We start from the raw sequence: 14,837 nt of genomic DNA, 5'->3' as shown, positions 1-14,837 counted from the left end.
GCTTAGAATTGGACTTTGTGAATCGTTGAGTTTTTGGTTCGTTTGAGCCTTGGGTTTTGATGGTTTTGGACCATTGGGAAGCTTGGGAACTTTGATTTTATGATTTGGGAATGTTTAGGCATGTTTTTGGAGGATTTGGGAAGTTGAAAATCGTGTTTGAGGATGGCCTAGGGTTGGGGGCCGCGACCCTGTTCTTGAGCGCCGCGGCCCTAGCTTGATGAAGCAGGTGCCCCATATTTATTCTTGCTGGGCGCCGCGACCCTTGGTGTTGGACACTGCAGCGCTTGCTTTAGGTTGTGCTGGGGGCCGCAGCTCTTGGGCAGGGTTGAGCCCGTTTGTGTGTTTTGACCCCAGGAACATAGTTTTAGGCCTCGGGATGGTTCCTACTACTTGGATTAGTTTGGATTGATGTTCCGGAGGCTAGATTTTGGTTTGGAAACCTATGTTGATAATTTTTATTGATGGTGTCCCATATTTGGTTATGACTAGGTGACCGCTAAGGGCTTAAAGGTTGATCGTTCTCAAGAGTCGTTGTTATATTGATTCTAGCTCGAATCTGAGGTAAGAAAACTGCACCCTATGTATATATGACATGCATGGTTATTATTGGTGCATGTTAGATTATTAAATGTGGCATGTATGATTGTTGTTAAGGCATGTCAGGTGGTTAAATATGATGCACGAGAAACATGTGATTAGGACATGCTTTGTATACTGAGTATGATATTGTTCAGAGCTTGAGCCTCTGTGTTTATGCATGGTCCTAATTGTACTAGTACTTGTTAAGTAAGCATGCTGAATGCCTTGTATACGGATATTGGATATGTGATATATGTTTGGTGGCATTGCTTACTTGTTTATGGCACCGACTAGTCAGGGACACTGGCCTAAGAGTCAGAAATGGCATAGCGTCATGAACGCCGGGCCAAATGAAGATTAGATCTAATCGATATCAGGGTTGAATAGCTCTAAGGCATTAATGCTGGACAGACTCTAAGGTCGACGAACTTATAAGCGCTTGTCTAGTCTAAGACTAGTTACTAGAGACGGGGCCTAAGGCCTAGGTGACTGCTTGTCACACGGCTAGGGAACGATGTTCCAAGGTTATGACTCTATGGTCATGAGGAAGGTTATGTTGGTGACTAATCACCATGTACCTATCCTGTTTAAGATATGGAAGGTTCACTTATCTGTTAAGCCCTGGTGACCCTATCGTCACATGGCTAGAAGGAGGTTGTACCCACTTCTGTGACTTTTGCGACTGTCACCTATTTGTTTGGACTGAAAGTCCTGGATGATTATTATGATCGTTGGTTGATGTATTATACTCAACATTGCGTTTCTATATTGGGGCTAAGAGTCCTGGATGATTATTATGATCATTGGTTGGTGTGTTATACTCAACATTACGTGAACCCATTTTCCTGTTGAATAGGGCTATATCTGCTAGGCGCGTGCCTTATGATCTGATGACAGGTTATAACTGTTCATGAGCATATTAAGTTTTCTTGCAAGGCTTCGGTTCACGGGTGCTATGTGGTGCAGGTAAAGGAAAAAGAAAATTGGACCATCCTTGAGTTGGAGAGCTAGGTGATGATGTGTACATATGCAGCTGCTCATCCATCACGGCCGAGGTTTGAAGAGGAACTAGGGTTAAACCCTGTTTTGCCGCATAGAACGACCTGTTGTAAATATTTTCTTGTAGTAGACTCTGAAATTATAATTTTGGGATCCTAACATATATATTAAATGTTCTAATGAAACGTTATATCTTATCCAAAATTTTTAATCCCTAAACTGCTAATCATACTTAGTTACACGATTTTGGCCAAATGAATCGATTAGCGAGTTTAGCACTGTTTACAAGGCACACCGTAATGGTCCCTGGAGTTTAGGGCATTACAACTTGGTATCAGAGCGAGCCAAGGTTTATGGTTCTTGAAGACAAGCTGGGCATGTACACTCATTACTGAAGATAGCTTCACTCATGGAATGGTAACTATTTTTGTAGTTATGTGCTTAGTTGCTTAAATAGAATGTAAATGCATTGCCTGCACATTGTATTAAGGAGCATGAGATTCTTATAGAGCATGGCTCTTGACTATATGATTATATGCTCCGTGAATATATATATGATTGTGATCATATGATTGCCTGCTCTATGAATATATTTAAATGTGATATTTGCATGCTGGAGTTGGAGGCATGGTATGAATATTGGAAGAGCAGGGATTATGATTGATATGTGAATGTCGTGGGTGTATTTATAGCACTGCAAGTGGTTGATGATTGTGGTGTGGTAAGATTTATCCCGTGGGGGGAAAGCTTTTGATATGCTCATCTTGATTAATGGGTCAAGTTATTGAATGAGATTTAATCAGCAGGGTTATATTCAAGGCAGATAATGAGGCCTGGTGGTGGTTTTAATGAGGCTGGGAGTTACAACTAGGGTATTAGCTCTTCATCTGCACCTATGAATTTTCAGCAGATGTTTACACATTTGCAATCAAAGTTGCAGAGGCATGAGGAAGAGATTAGGTGTTTGAAGCAACAACGGAATTTGTTGGGGAGCACCTCTTCCTTTGCTATGCCAGGAGTGGCATCAGCTTTTGCTCAGCCTAGGGTTGAGAATAGATGGGAATTCCTCTGTGGCAGATTCCAGGAATATTATCCTCCAGTCTTCGAGGGAGGCCTAGATCCATTCGGAGCTGAGCAATGGATAGGCATGATCAGTACAATTCTAGACAGTATGGGGCTGGTAGGTCACGATAGAGTGATCTGTGCGTCATATGTGTTGCGGGGTGATGTCCGGACGTGGTGGGAGGTAGTGTCCCAGACACGAGATACAGCTGTGATGGATTGCAAAGAATTTAGGCAGCTGTTTAATGAGAAGTATTACTGTGATGCAGCTAAGACTGCTAAGATGAATGAGTTTCTGAATCTTGTTCAAGGAAAGGCACCAGTAGCCGAATATGTTAATAAATTTGATGGGTTGGCCAAGTTTGCCTTTGATATGATACCCACAGATATAGCTCGGAAGGAAAAGTTTGTTCAGGGATTGAATCCTGGAATAGCTAAGGGCATAAGAGTTTCCCCAGTGCATGAAGTATCTACCTATGCTCAGGTGGTAGAGAAGGCTCTTGCTGTTGAAAGCATAATAGATGAGAAGAAGAGTGCCAGGGAGCACGGAGCTCAGATAATGGTATCTTCCCTTATTGAAGCAAGTAAGAATGAAAGTTGGAAGACTCGTCCAGTATGCACGCGGTGCAAGAGGCGTCATTTGGGAGAATGCCGAGCAAGGTCATGTTTTGCTTGTGGCATGGTTGGGCATTTAAAAAAGGATTGCCCAAGGCTAAGAGAGCTTGAGCAAAAGAGGATAGACAGCTCGATTCCAACTTGAGTGTTTATTCCAGGGCAGTCAGAGTCTGAGACTGAGACTAGTTCCTCAGGGGTGGCAGGTTAGTTTTCTAGTTCTGATTTCTAAGTTATGCTGATTGGTTTTGGTGCCATGCTATCCTTTTGTTTGTTGCATATATAGAAGCATAAGGATGATACGATGATCACATGGTTATGTTATGATGGAAATGCAATATGGTATTGGCAACTTAAGAGATGAGTTGGGTTATGGAAAGGACTCATCAGTGATTTTGATAAAGCTGGTTATGACAGGCTTTGGTTTGATCCAGGATATGGATTGGTTAAGTAATTATGGAGCAATCTTAAGTGGCAAGGAAAGTATAGTAACTCTTGGGCTTGAGAGTGGAAAGCCTTGTGATAGTTGGCATTCTTGGAATTCTTTAAGGTGGATCTTGGATCTGGTTAGGACCAGTTAGAGGTCAGAGAGGAAGTTATATAAAAGATTGTGTTGGTATCAGATAAGAGCACTGAGAGTGTTAAATGTGTTTTGAGAATTGGTTTAATGCCAAGTGTTTATGAATCAGATGAATTGAGCATTCAAATGTTTATTTGAATGGGATTTGTGATCGTCTTGGACGATGGTGTTGTGGTATTTTCTCTGCGGAGATTTGCCAAGGTTGAAGAATGCCTTAGGGGCAGGAGTGTCCTTGGGTGGTAAAGATATTTCAGGTGCCTTGGGAAAGTGTTATGGGTCTTTTATAGACTAGGATCAGTTAGTGGATTGTTATGACATCTCAGTAATAGAGAAAAGTGATTGCCTATGTAATATGTTGATTAAAGGATCTAACCAGAGTGAGGGTAGAGTCTCTGGTGGGCCAGGTGGCCAGTTTATTGTTTGAGATTATTATCTCAAGGAAGATAAAGAGGAAAGATGGTTAAGTGAGCCACAGATAGGAAAGATTGAATGGAAAGCTTTAGCTGGATTAGCTAAGAGTTGTGCGGTGACAGATATGAATTTATTATGGTATAGAGATCGGACTTGGAATTTGATGGACATTGAGATTAACTGGGAGATTCTGGATGAATCTTGTGTTATTCTTCTTTTCTTTTCATTCAGGCATCATGGTAATGTAACAGGATATGAAAGCTTTATAGTGGTGGCCTGAGATGAAGAGGGATGTAATGGGATGTGTGGTAAAGTTCTTAACCTGTTAGCAGGTCAAGACAGAGTATCAGGAATCAGTAAGGCCATTATTGCCTTTGAGTATTTCATAATGGGAATAAGAGAGCATCACGATGAGTTTCGCGGTGGGATTTCCAGGTTAGTGGACCAGTATGAGTTGGCATTGAGTCATTGTGGACTAGTAGTCCAAGTGAGTTCATGTTATCAATAAGGATAAGTAAATAGTACAGTTGATCAGTATTCAAATCTCTTTGTGAGAAGGAAAGAGCGCCTTCATGAAATTCAAGGTCTATCTTATCAGATGAAGACTCTATTGCGACTTCTAGGTTCTGGAAGGGTTAAGAAGGCGATGACTATATAGATGGAATTCAGTACAGTTTATTACTCTCAGACTGGTGGTAAATCAGAGAGAGAGGGTTATCCAGTTATTATTGGAAGAACATCTTATAAGATTAATGAGTTAATATATATATCTGGATCCTGAGGGGGTTCAGGGGACTAATGAGATTGCTAGGGATTGAAGCTTGGATGCTCACTTCTCAGAATAAATGGAAAAGTTTTACTGAATTGAAAAGTAAGAATGTGGAATTCCAGGTAGAAGAATGTATCTTCTTTAAAGTATCACCGTGGGAAGGGGTGAGGAATTAAGGCAAGCTAAGCCCTAGTTCATCTCGACAGTTGAATCCTGGATAGGTCTGGATAGGTTGACTCTGAATCACCTTTATCTTTGGCACTAGCAATTGTATACAGTGTTTTATGTACTTCCATGCAGTGGACATGGGTTAAAGGAACTTATGAGTTGAGTTACAAGAATCTGAAGGTTGAGGTTAAGTATTCCGGTAAGGAATAACTAGTTCAGATTGTGACAGAAGTAATAAGGTTCTGTTGAACATAGTGTACTTTGGATAACGCTATAGAGACAGTGAGGCCGAGGAAATGACCTGAGGAATTTGAGTCAATTGTGTGGAATTTTTATTCCGAGCTGTTTGAGTAAATTTTGAGGACGACATTTTTGTTAGGAGGGGATAGTTGTAATGCCCCGAATTTCCTGATAGGGTTTAGGACCTTGATTAGGAGGCCGGGAGGGCCATAATTGATTTATCATGGTATTAAATGATTATATGCATGTTAACGTGAATTATATTATTATAAGATGATAAATGCATGCATATGGGTGTATTTATAATCATAAGGGCATTATGGTAAATTGGGTGCATCTTGTAATTTGTGAATGAGATTTTATTATTATGGAGATATATTCGAGCTATTCAGCATGAGACGATATTAGATTATTGATTAGCGGTTTTGTCATAATGGGGTCGATTATTGGGTAATAAGAATGTTTATTTGGTGATTGATAACTCTACAAAATAGAGTTATTTTACCACTTTTTATGTGCTAATTGTTGCCTAATTCTTGAGTTTTTAATTGATTTATTAAGTTTTAAAGTAATTTTGAATTTATTGGGTTTATTTTGATTTTATATATTTTTTGTGTGTTTTTATAGTTATTTTGTTGTAAAATAATGTAGTTAATTATTTGAATTATTGTAGTTGAATTTGAGGTAAAAAATGTTGTATTATTGAATTTAAATGTTAAATATAAACTAAGTTATGATTACTATTTTCAAAGAATTAAATTGATTTATTTTATAGTTGAAAATATTTTATTATGATTTATTTTATGTTTATTTTGTTGGGATTTTATTGTATTTTTGTGTTTGGAAAAAATGATAAAAAGCTGAAAAAGAAGTGAAAAATGACATTTTTGAAACACCATCAGCAAAAGGCCCAATCTCTCAACAGCAGCCTCCTCAGCAAAGGCCCAACAGCCCCTCTTCAGTTCCTTCACCAGGTCCACGCCTCATCTACCAGCAGGCCCAATGCCAACACAAAGCAGCCCCAAGACCACCAAAGCCCCCAGCGCCTGGCTCCCTCCAGCCACTTGCCTCAAGCCATCCGTCCGTACCAAGCAGCCTCCCACACCTCTAGCAGTGTTCAGCCCGCACACATTCTGCCCAGCCACCAAAATGGCTGCCATTTCCCCATTTTGAGCCCATAAAAATGCCACAATGTTCCCTTGTCCCCTATGTTAAAAAATGCCACTTTTTACCCCACTTTCTACACATTTTACCCCAAAACATCATTATTACACCCTATAATTTACCCCTATTTTCCATATTATAATTAATTAAATTAATTTAATCAATTTAAATTTATTATTTTAATACCTCATTTTGACTATAAATATGGAGTTTTGAAGACCATTTAGGGTGTTAATTTGAGAGAGGTTACCATACCAAAAATTCTACACATTTCAAAACCTCTCTATTCTCTTCATCTTCTTCTTCTTTTTGGTTATTTTCTATGTATTTTTAGAGGAAAAGTTTGGGGGTTCATCCTCCAAATTTTCCTATTTATGTTTGTAATTTTTAGTTTGTATTTGCTATCCTAGTTATGTGTTTATCATATTTTTAAGATTATTAAGGTGATGATGAAACAATATGTAACTAGATAGTGTTTATTTTGTATATTGATTTCCCATTTTGTGCAACAAAGTTTATGGATTTTTCTTGTTCAAATATCTTCTTTCATCTTAAATATCATGTATTTTGGATTGTTAGGACATATTTACACTTTGTTCTTCATTAGTGCAAAAACATAATATTCTTTGTGTAAGATGTGTCATTAAATTGTACACATCCATGCTTAGAACACAAATATTATGTTTTGCCTTATAAATAATGTTCATTGATTTATTTGCTATTTCATTAGATTGATTTACACTAAATGCTTTGAAATTATAATTTTTAAAAGTGAAGATAAATCCTATATTTTTATAAAAACTTATGCTTAAATAGAATATCTAATTTGAATAAGTGATGGTTTGATTAATTTCTACTATTACTAAAACTTGGGAATCAATGTACTTTTAAATATTATTGAACTTATATTTTGTGGATTCTATTATCTTAATAATCTTTCTTTTACCATCTTCATTTCTATTATTAATTTATGTTATATATATTGTCTTTAATATCTTTATTATTGTCTTTTATTTTATTTTTATTGTTACAAATTTGCCTCAATCTTTGGAGCTAGGTTATAATTTATTAATTTTGGTTTAAAATAGTTTTCTTTTCGATTTTAGACAACTCCTTTGGGTTCGATCTCGTGCTTACACGAACACTATATTCCATATACGATTCGTGTGCTTGCGAGTTATTAATATTTAAAACATACCCATTTTGGGTCCATCAAGTTTTTGGCGCCGGTGCCAGGGAGTTGCAAGAGAAAAGAAACGAAATTTATCTCAAGGTTAGTGAATTTTTCTACTAGTTATTTTAATTTTTGCACTTAAAAAAAAACTAAAAATATATATCTATAAAAACTAAAAAAAAAAGATAAAAAGAAAATTTGGGACGGTTCTACTACCCATAAAAAAAATATACTTATATTTCTATATTTATTGTTTTTTTAGTTGACGACACTTGTGTCTCCTATCTATAATTTTAATTTTTATAGTCGATGGCACTTGTGCCTCCTAATTTTGTTATAATTTTGTTGTAATTTATCTTGTTGTTTTTTTTTAATTTTTTAATTTTTGCAAGTTACTAGTTGATGGCAATTTTGCCTCCTAGTCTTTTATTTTATGTTTTAGTTGATGACACTTGTGCCTCCTAATTTTTACCTTATTTTGTTATGGTTGATGGCATGCTATGCCTCCCTACTCATGCCTAATTTTTTATAGTCTTATTTAATTTTACCTTATTCTTCGTTGTCTTTTATCATATTATTGTGGAAAAAAGAAAACTTGAAAAAAAAAACTTAAATCTTGTCCTAGCTCTCGTTTTCATTTCTTAATATTGTTTGTGTTAACTTAATTTTTTTTCATTTTAATTTTAATTTTTGTGTTTAGTACTCTTCTTAATTTCTGTTATAATTGTTTTTCTTTAAAAAAAAAATATCTCTTGAAATGGATCATTTTAATTATAGTTGGAATTCTGAGTACAACTATTATGAGCAATCAAATTTAAATTATGGAGAAACTAATATTATGTATGATTATGGTGAATCCTTTGATATCCCATTTGCCCCCACATTATAATCCAAATTTTTCATAGAGTCATACCCAGTCTCCAATAGGGCATGAATTCAACATGTCTAATCCAAGTCATGCCCAATCCGACCTATCATATCCCATTGAACAAGAAACGAGCCCATATTTAGAGGATATCCTACAACAGTTCATGCAATCAACCTACCAAATCTTACTAGCCTAATCTCAGTCAATCTCAAAAATTGAAACAATAGTAGGACAACTTGCAACTGTTATAGAGTCGGAAAAACAAGTTTACCCCAACCAACCCATTCCCAATCCAATTAGTCAAATTAAAAATGAAAAGGAGAATGAAGTTGTTGAAGAACTTGTAATATGCATCCAACCCCTTAATAAAACCAAAGAGTTGGATGAAATAATTTTCGAGGCTCATGAGGAAAATGAAAAAGATTTAATTATATCTCAAGAGCCCATAAATGAACAAATTTGTATATTTACTCAAAATGAAAAGGAGTCTAATATAGATATGCAATTTTCACATTTTATTTATATTCCCTTAAAATTGCATATTTCTAATTTTCTGGTAGGTGTGATGTTATCAATTATTATTTATGGCATTTGCATCAAAATCATAACCCACCCTACTAATGAAATTTTACAATATCGATTGGGTGTAGGTTGAAAGAAAAAAAAATTATAGTCGAGCTAAAGACTATAAACTAAAGCGCTTTGTGGGAGGCAACCCATACTTTAATGTTTCATTTTATATTTCACTTTTTGTTGTGTGTTTTTTTGTTTCATGTTTTTCAAAAAGCTTGAAGGAAACTTCTTGCCTAAAAAGAAAAGAAGAGAAGAAAACAAAGTAGCCAAATCAAGGAAGCATACCTCAAAGGGAGTAGTTCTTAATCTTTTCTATTTTATTAAACATTGAGGACAATGTTTCATTTAAGTTTGGGGGTAGTGTATATGTATTTTTCTTTGTGTTTATGTGTTTTTCTTTGTGTTTATGCATGTTTTTCATTTGTTGTAAAATTAAAAAAAAAAAAAAATCTTTTTGTTTTTATGTGATTTTCATTTGTTATATATATACTTTCTTTGTTTTGTTTGAAAAAAATATTGGTGATTTTCATTTTCTAATGATAAGAATTATGATTGAAATTATTCTTAGTTCTTAGAAAAATATAAATAATTATTAAGCTTTACTTTTAATTTTTAAGTTAGGTTTGTTTAAATATATATTTATCATAATATGTCACTTTTCTATTATATTAGAATTTGTGATATTTGGATATAGTTTATTTAAACATTAAATTCTTTGAATCTCTAATTTTTTTTTTAATTTTAAAAATCCTAGAATTTTCTTGGTTATCTCTTGAGATTTAATTTATTTTTGTTTACATAAGCTTGTTTAAATGTTCACATGTTGATTTGATGATAGTATTTGTGTTTGCATGTTAAATATCTATTTTGAAAATAATTTTAACTTTTTAATTAATAACATAAGTTTTACTTTTATTTGTGATTTTTTTTGAACTATTTCCTTTATGTAATTTTTGACGAAAACATTTGACATCACCAATTACAAAAAAAATGTGTGTTTTTAATTTTTATTTTGCTCGAGGAATAACAAAATATTAAGTTTGGGGGTGTGATAACTCTACAAAATAGAGTTATTTTACCACTTTTTATGTGCTAATTGTTGCCTAATTCTTGAGTTTTTAATTGATTTATTAAGTTTTAAAGTAATTTTAAATTTATTGGGTTTATTTTGATTTTATATATTTTTTGTGTGTTTTTGCAGTTTTTTTTTTTTATCAAAAGAAAATATTTATTGATCAACAAGCAAATACAAAGCCAAAGGATGGAAAATAGAACCACCTCAGCAAGCATCACAGATTATAGCAGAATCAATCAAAAACCAGTGGCTGGACATAAAACCACACCACAGCAAAGCCACAAATTACAGTAAACTAACAAAATGCAACATTTGTTTTTCTCTGGAAGAACAATTACAACCAACTAAATTCATAATTCATGCTTTAATAGAGAATCGAGTCAGCTGATCAATCCTATGCACCGGTATACATCAATTCTCAAGCCAACACTTATTTCTATTCAACCAAATGAGGTAGATCGAAGCAGCACAAGCTGCAATAATCACCTTCGAAAACCAACTGGACTGAGGCAAGGACAGCCAAGAAATCCAGTTCTGGAACTGAACTGGCCAAGCAAACCCTCTCAGCCATTCTTGGGCTGACTGAATCACTTTCCCGGAGAATATACAATCAAAAAACAGATGGGAATGGCTTTCCTCTGCTTGTAAACAAACTGGACATTTTAATGAATTTAGAGGAATATGACAGTAATTAAGCCAATCTCTAGTAGGTAATTTCTGATTCACTGCAAGCCAGAGGATAAATTGATGTTTAGGAGCCGAGAGCCTACACCAAACAGCCTTGTCATAGTGCACCAGTGAGCTAGGAAAGACCACTGAGTACAGTCTGCCCAGCTGAAGCTTGCCATTCCTCACAGCAGCCTCCAAAACAGGTTTTGACAGAAATTGACAGAAATTAATTATTTTCCTCCAATACCAACTGGTATCATACTTCAAAAGATAGTCCCAAATTGAAGATCCTTTGAGATAAATGCAGTTGACCCATTTAACCCAAAGCATATCCTGCTTGGAAGAGACAGCCCAAATGAACTTAGCCAACAAAATATTGTTCCAAGAAGCACTATCTTTGAAACCCAAACCACCACAGCATTTCGGTTTACAAACATGATCCCAAGAGACCCTGTGAAATTTACTTCTATTATTCTTCTCACCCCAAAGAAATTTTCTACACAAACAGTCTATTGCTTTGACTACTTTCTGAGGTAACAGAAAAATATGCATCCAATAGGCATGAATCCCCATCAAAACTGAGTTAATAAGTTGAACCCGACCAGCATAGGATAGATGACGATTAGCCCAACCAGACAGTCGAGATCTCATTCTATCAAGGATAATTTCACAATCAATGGCTCTCCATTTTGTAGGTCTCAAAGGAACCCCTAAGTAGTTCAGAGGGAACTGCCCTTCAGACAGGTTTGAAATCTGCAACAAAGATTGTTTGTCCCCAGCAGAAATACCACCAACAAAAATTTTAGACTTGCTTTGATTAATAGACAGTCCCAATGCCTTAGTAAAATCTGTGAAAACTTGCTGTAATATATTGATTGAGCTCGGGTTAGCCTTGGAAAAGAGTAGGAGGTCATCGGCAAAGTAGAGGCTGACCAGATTTAAGGATTTACATAAGGGGTGAAATTTGAATTCTATTTCCTTAGAAGCCTTTAACAACAAGCGAGTTAGATAATCCATTACTATGACAAACAGTAGGGGTGATATTGGGTCTCCCTGTCTAAGACCTCTAGCTCCTTGAAAATGGCCTTGAATGCTTCCATTCATCACCAAGGAATAGGAAGTACCCCTAAGGCAAACCATGACCCATCTAATAAACCTCTTTGGAAAGCAAAAAGCGTTGAGAAGATTCTCCACAAAGTCCCAGTCAATTGAGTCATAAGCCTTGCTTATATCAATCTTCATAAGACACCTTGGGGAACAATTCTTCTTGTTATAATCTTTGAGCAAGTCTTGGAGGATAAGCACATTATGGGCAAGAACACAATTTTTGACAAAGGCCCCCTGATTCTGGTTTATCAACAAAGGCAGAACAAAGTTGAGCCTATTGCACAACATTTTAGATATACATTTATATATAGTGTTGCAGCAAGCAATAGGCCTAAAATCTGAAGCAACCATTGGTTGGGTCACTTTCGGGATTAAATATAAAAGAATATTATTTAAAGGCTGAGATATACTAGCTGTCTCAAAGAATTCCAAAACAGCCATAGCAATTTCCTTACCAATATCTTTCCATAAAGCTTTAAAAAAACCTGCCCCATAACCATCCGGACCCGGGCTTTTAAGAGAATGGATACTAAACATCGCGACTTTAACCTCTTTAACAGTGAATGGCTTTATCAAATTCAGCTGGGCATCACTGTTCAAAACTGAACCAAACCGTATAGCTTGAAGATCAATCACCCCTGTAGCATGACTGGGAGAGCCCAAATTTTTTTTAAAGTGCTGCAGAAAGTGAGCTGTAACTTTATCATAGTCATCTTCAATCTGTCCCTCAGCAGTAACAAAAGAGACTATTCGGTTAGCTAACTTCCTTTTCCTTAGACTAGCATGAAAAAAGGAAGAGTTGTCATCCCCAACCCTCAACCAATCAATTTTACTTTTTTGGTAAAGAAAGCTAGCATACACTTTCTCTTGTCTTTTAAACTCAGTAAAAGCTTCAGGATCCTCTTGACATAGCATCAGATTGGAAGGGTCAGCAAAACATTTAGCATGAGCTTGCTGATATAACTGTTTACTCCTCTCATAATTACAAGCTACATCCCCCATTACTTTCCAATTAAATTTTTTCAATATATGCTTCAGCCTTATGAGTTTCCAGCAGATTTGATCAAGTTTTCTACCCTTGAATCTTAAAGATTGCTTCCAGCTAAAAAGAACTTGAATTCTAAACTGAGGGTGAGTGATCCACATATTATAAAATCGAAAAGGTTGTACCCCAACTCTTAGAGCAGGCATATGCTTTATCAGGATTAGAGAATGGTGAGAACCAATCTCCCATTGAGAATAAGCTGTGACTGAAGGGAATTTCTCTAGCCAAGAATCGTTAATGAATACTCTGTCCAACTTGGAGAATATGCGAGAATCTCCTTCTTGATTATTAGACCAGGTATAGAAAGGACCCAAAATCTTCATTTCTTCAACCAGACCAAGATCATACCATTGCCGAGCATCTACCATTTCTTTCATAGTGATTGGCCTGCCCCCCAATCTGTCTTGCGGAGTCAAAACAACATTAAAATCTCCAAGAATCATCCAAGCTTTACTAGGACAAATTAGATGGGATAAGTCATTCCATAAAATTTTCCTAATCTCCAAGCTATTAGAGCCATAAACAAAAGTAAGACACAAATCTGTCTTATTAGAAAGTCTCACTTGACAGTGTAAGAACTGATCGCTCTCTTGTAACACTGCAAGCTGCACCAAATTAGATGTCCAAATCACAAGAATACGATCTTCCACAGCCTCACTACTGTAAAAGTCCCAACCAAAAAAAGTAGAACTCATAGCTTCTTTAATTTTAGCTCCCTTGATTTTTGTTTCAAGGAGAGCCACAATTCTAACTTTATTCAACCGACAAACTTCCATAACCAGCTTCTGTTTATGCAATTTATTCAGATCCCTAACGTTCCAACTCATTATGTTGCTACTATCCATAATTTTTGGATGAAGAAGGCCTTACATTTGCTGGTTTCTGACAATCCTGCAAGACAGTAAACTGATTTAAGTTCTGTTTAACCGAAATCTGGGCTCCTTGCTTTTTGACTCTAGCTGTTTTTGGAGAAATCCATAGAGCCTCATCCTGAGTAGGAGAAGGCTGAATGGTATCTGAGTGAGTAGTGTGATCAGGAGTAATGACAGTAGTAGAAGCCGGACTGATATTTATAGAAGACTCAGGAATTTTTCCACTGGGCAGAGTTGTGGTCTTCATCTCAGGAATTTTTCCACTTGGTGGAGATGTTGTCTTCACCTCAGGATGATCTGTATTATTAGTCCCAGTCATCTTTTCCTTTTGGTTCAGATCCTTCTGCTTCCAAACAGACTCAGTGATGAATTTACAAGAGGAGACAGAGTGTCCTACTTTCTTGCAGTTGGAACATTTTGTTGGAAGCCATTCATAGTCTATGACCTGCTCTACAATTTGACCCTTCTCATTGAAATAGTTGATAAACATTGGGAGAGAATCAGAAATCTCCATCTCAACTAGAATGCGAGCAAATTTAATCATTGAACGATTCTGAGTTATTTTGTCAATCATGATAGGCTTACCTATTGTGCTAACTAGAGCACTTAAGCAATTCACTCCCCAGTACTGTAATCCAAGATCAGGTAGCCGAATTCAAATAGGAACAGACTTGATGTTTTTGTAGTTATTTTGTTGTAAAATGATGTAGTTAATTATTTGAATTATTGTAGTTGAATTTGAGGTAAAAAATGTTGTAATATTGAATTTAAATGTTAAATATAAATTAAGTTATGATTAATATTTTCAAAGAATTAAATTGATTTATTTTATAGTTGAAAATATTTAATTATGATTTATTTTATGTTTAT

This window comes from Humulus lupulus, chromosome 5, assembly GCF_963169125.1.
Source record: "Humulus lupulus chromosome 5, drHumLupu1.1, whole genome shotgun sequence".
Taxonomy (NCBI): domain Eukaryota; kingdom Viridiplantae; phylum Streptophyta; class Magnoliopsida; order Rosales; family Cannabaceae; genus Humulus; species Humulus lupulus.
Note: the sequence above shows the minus strand (reverse complement) of the source record.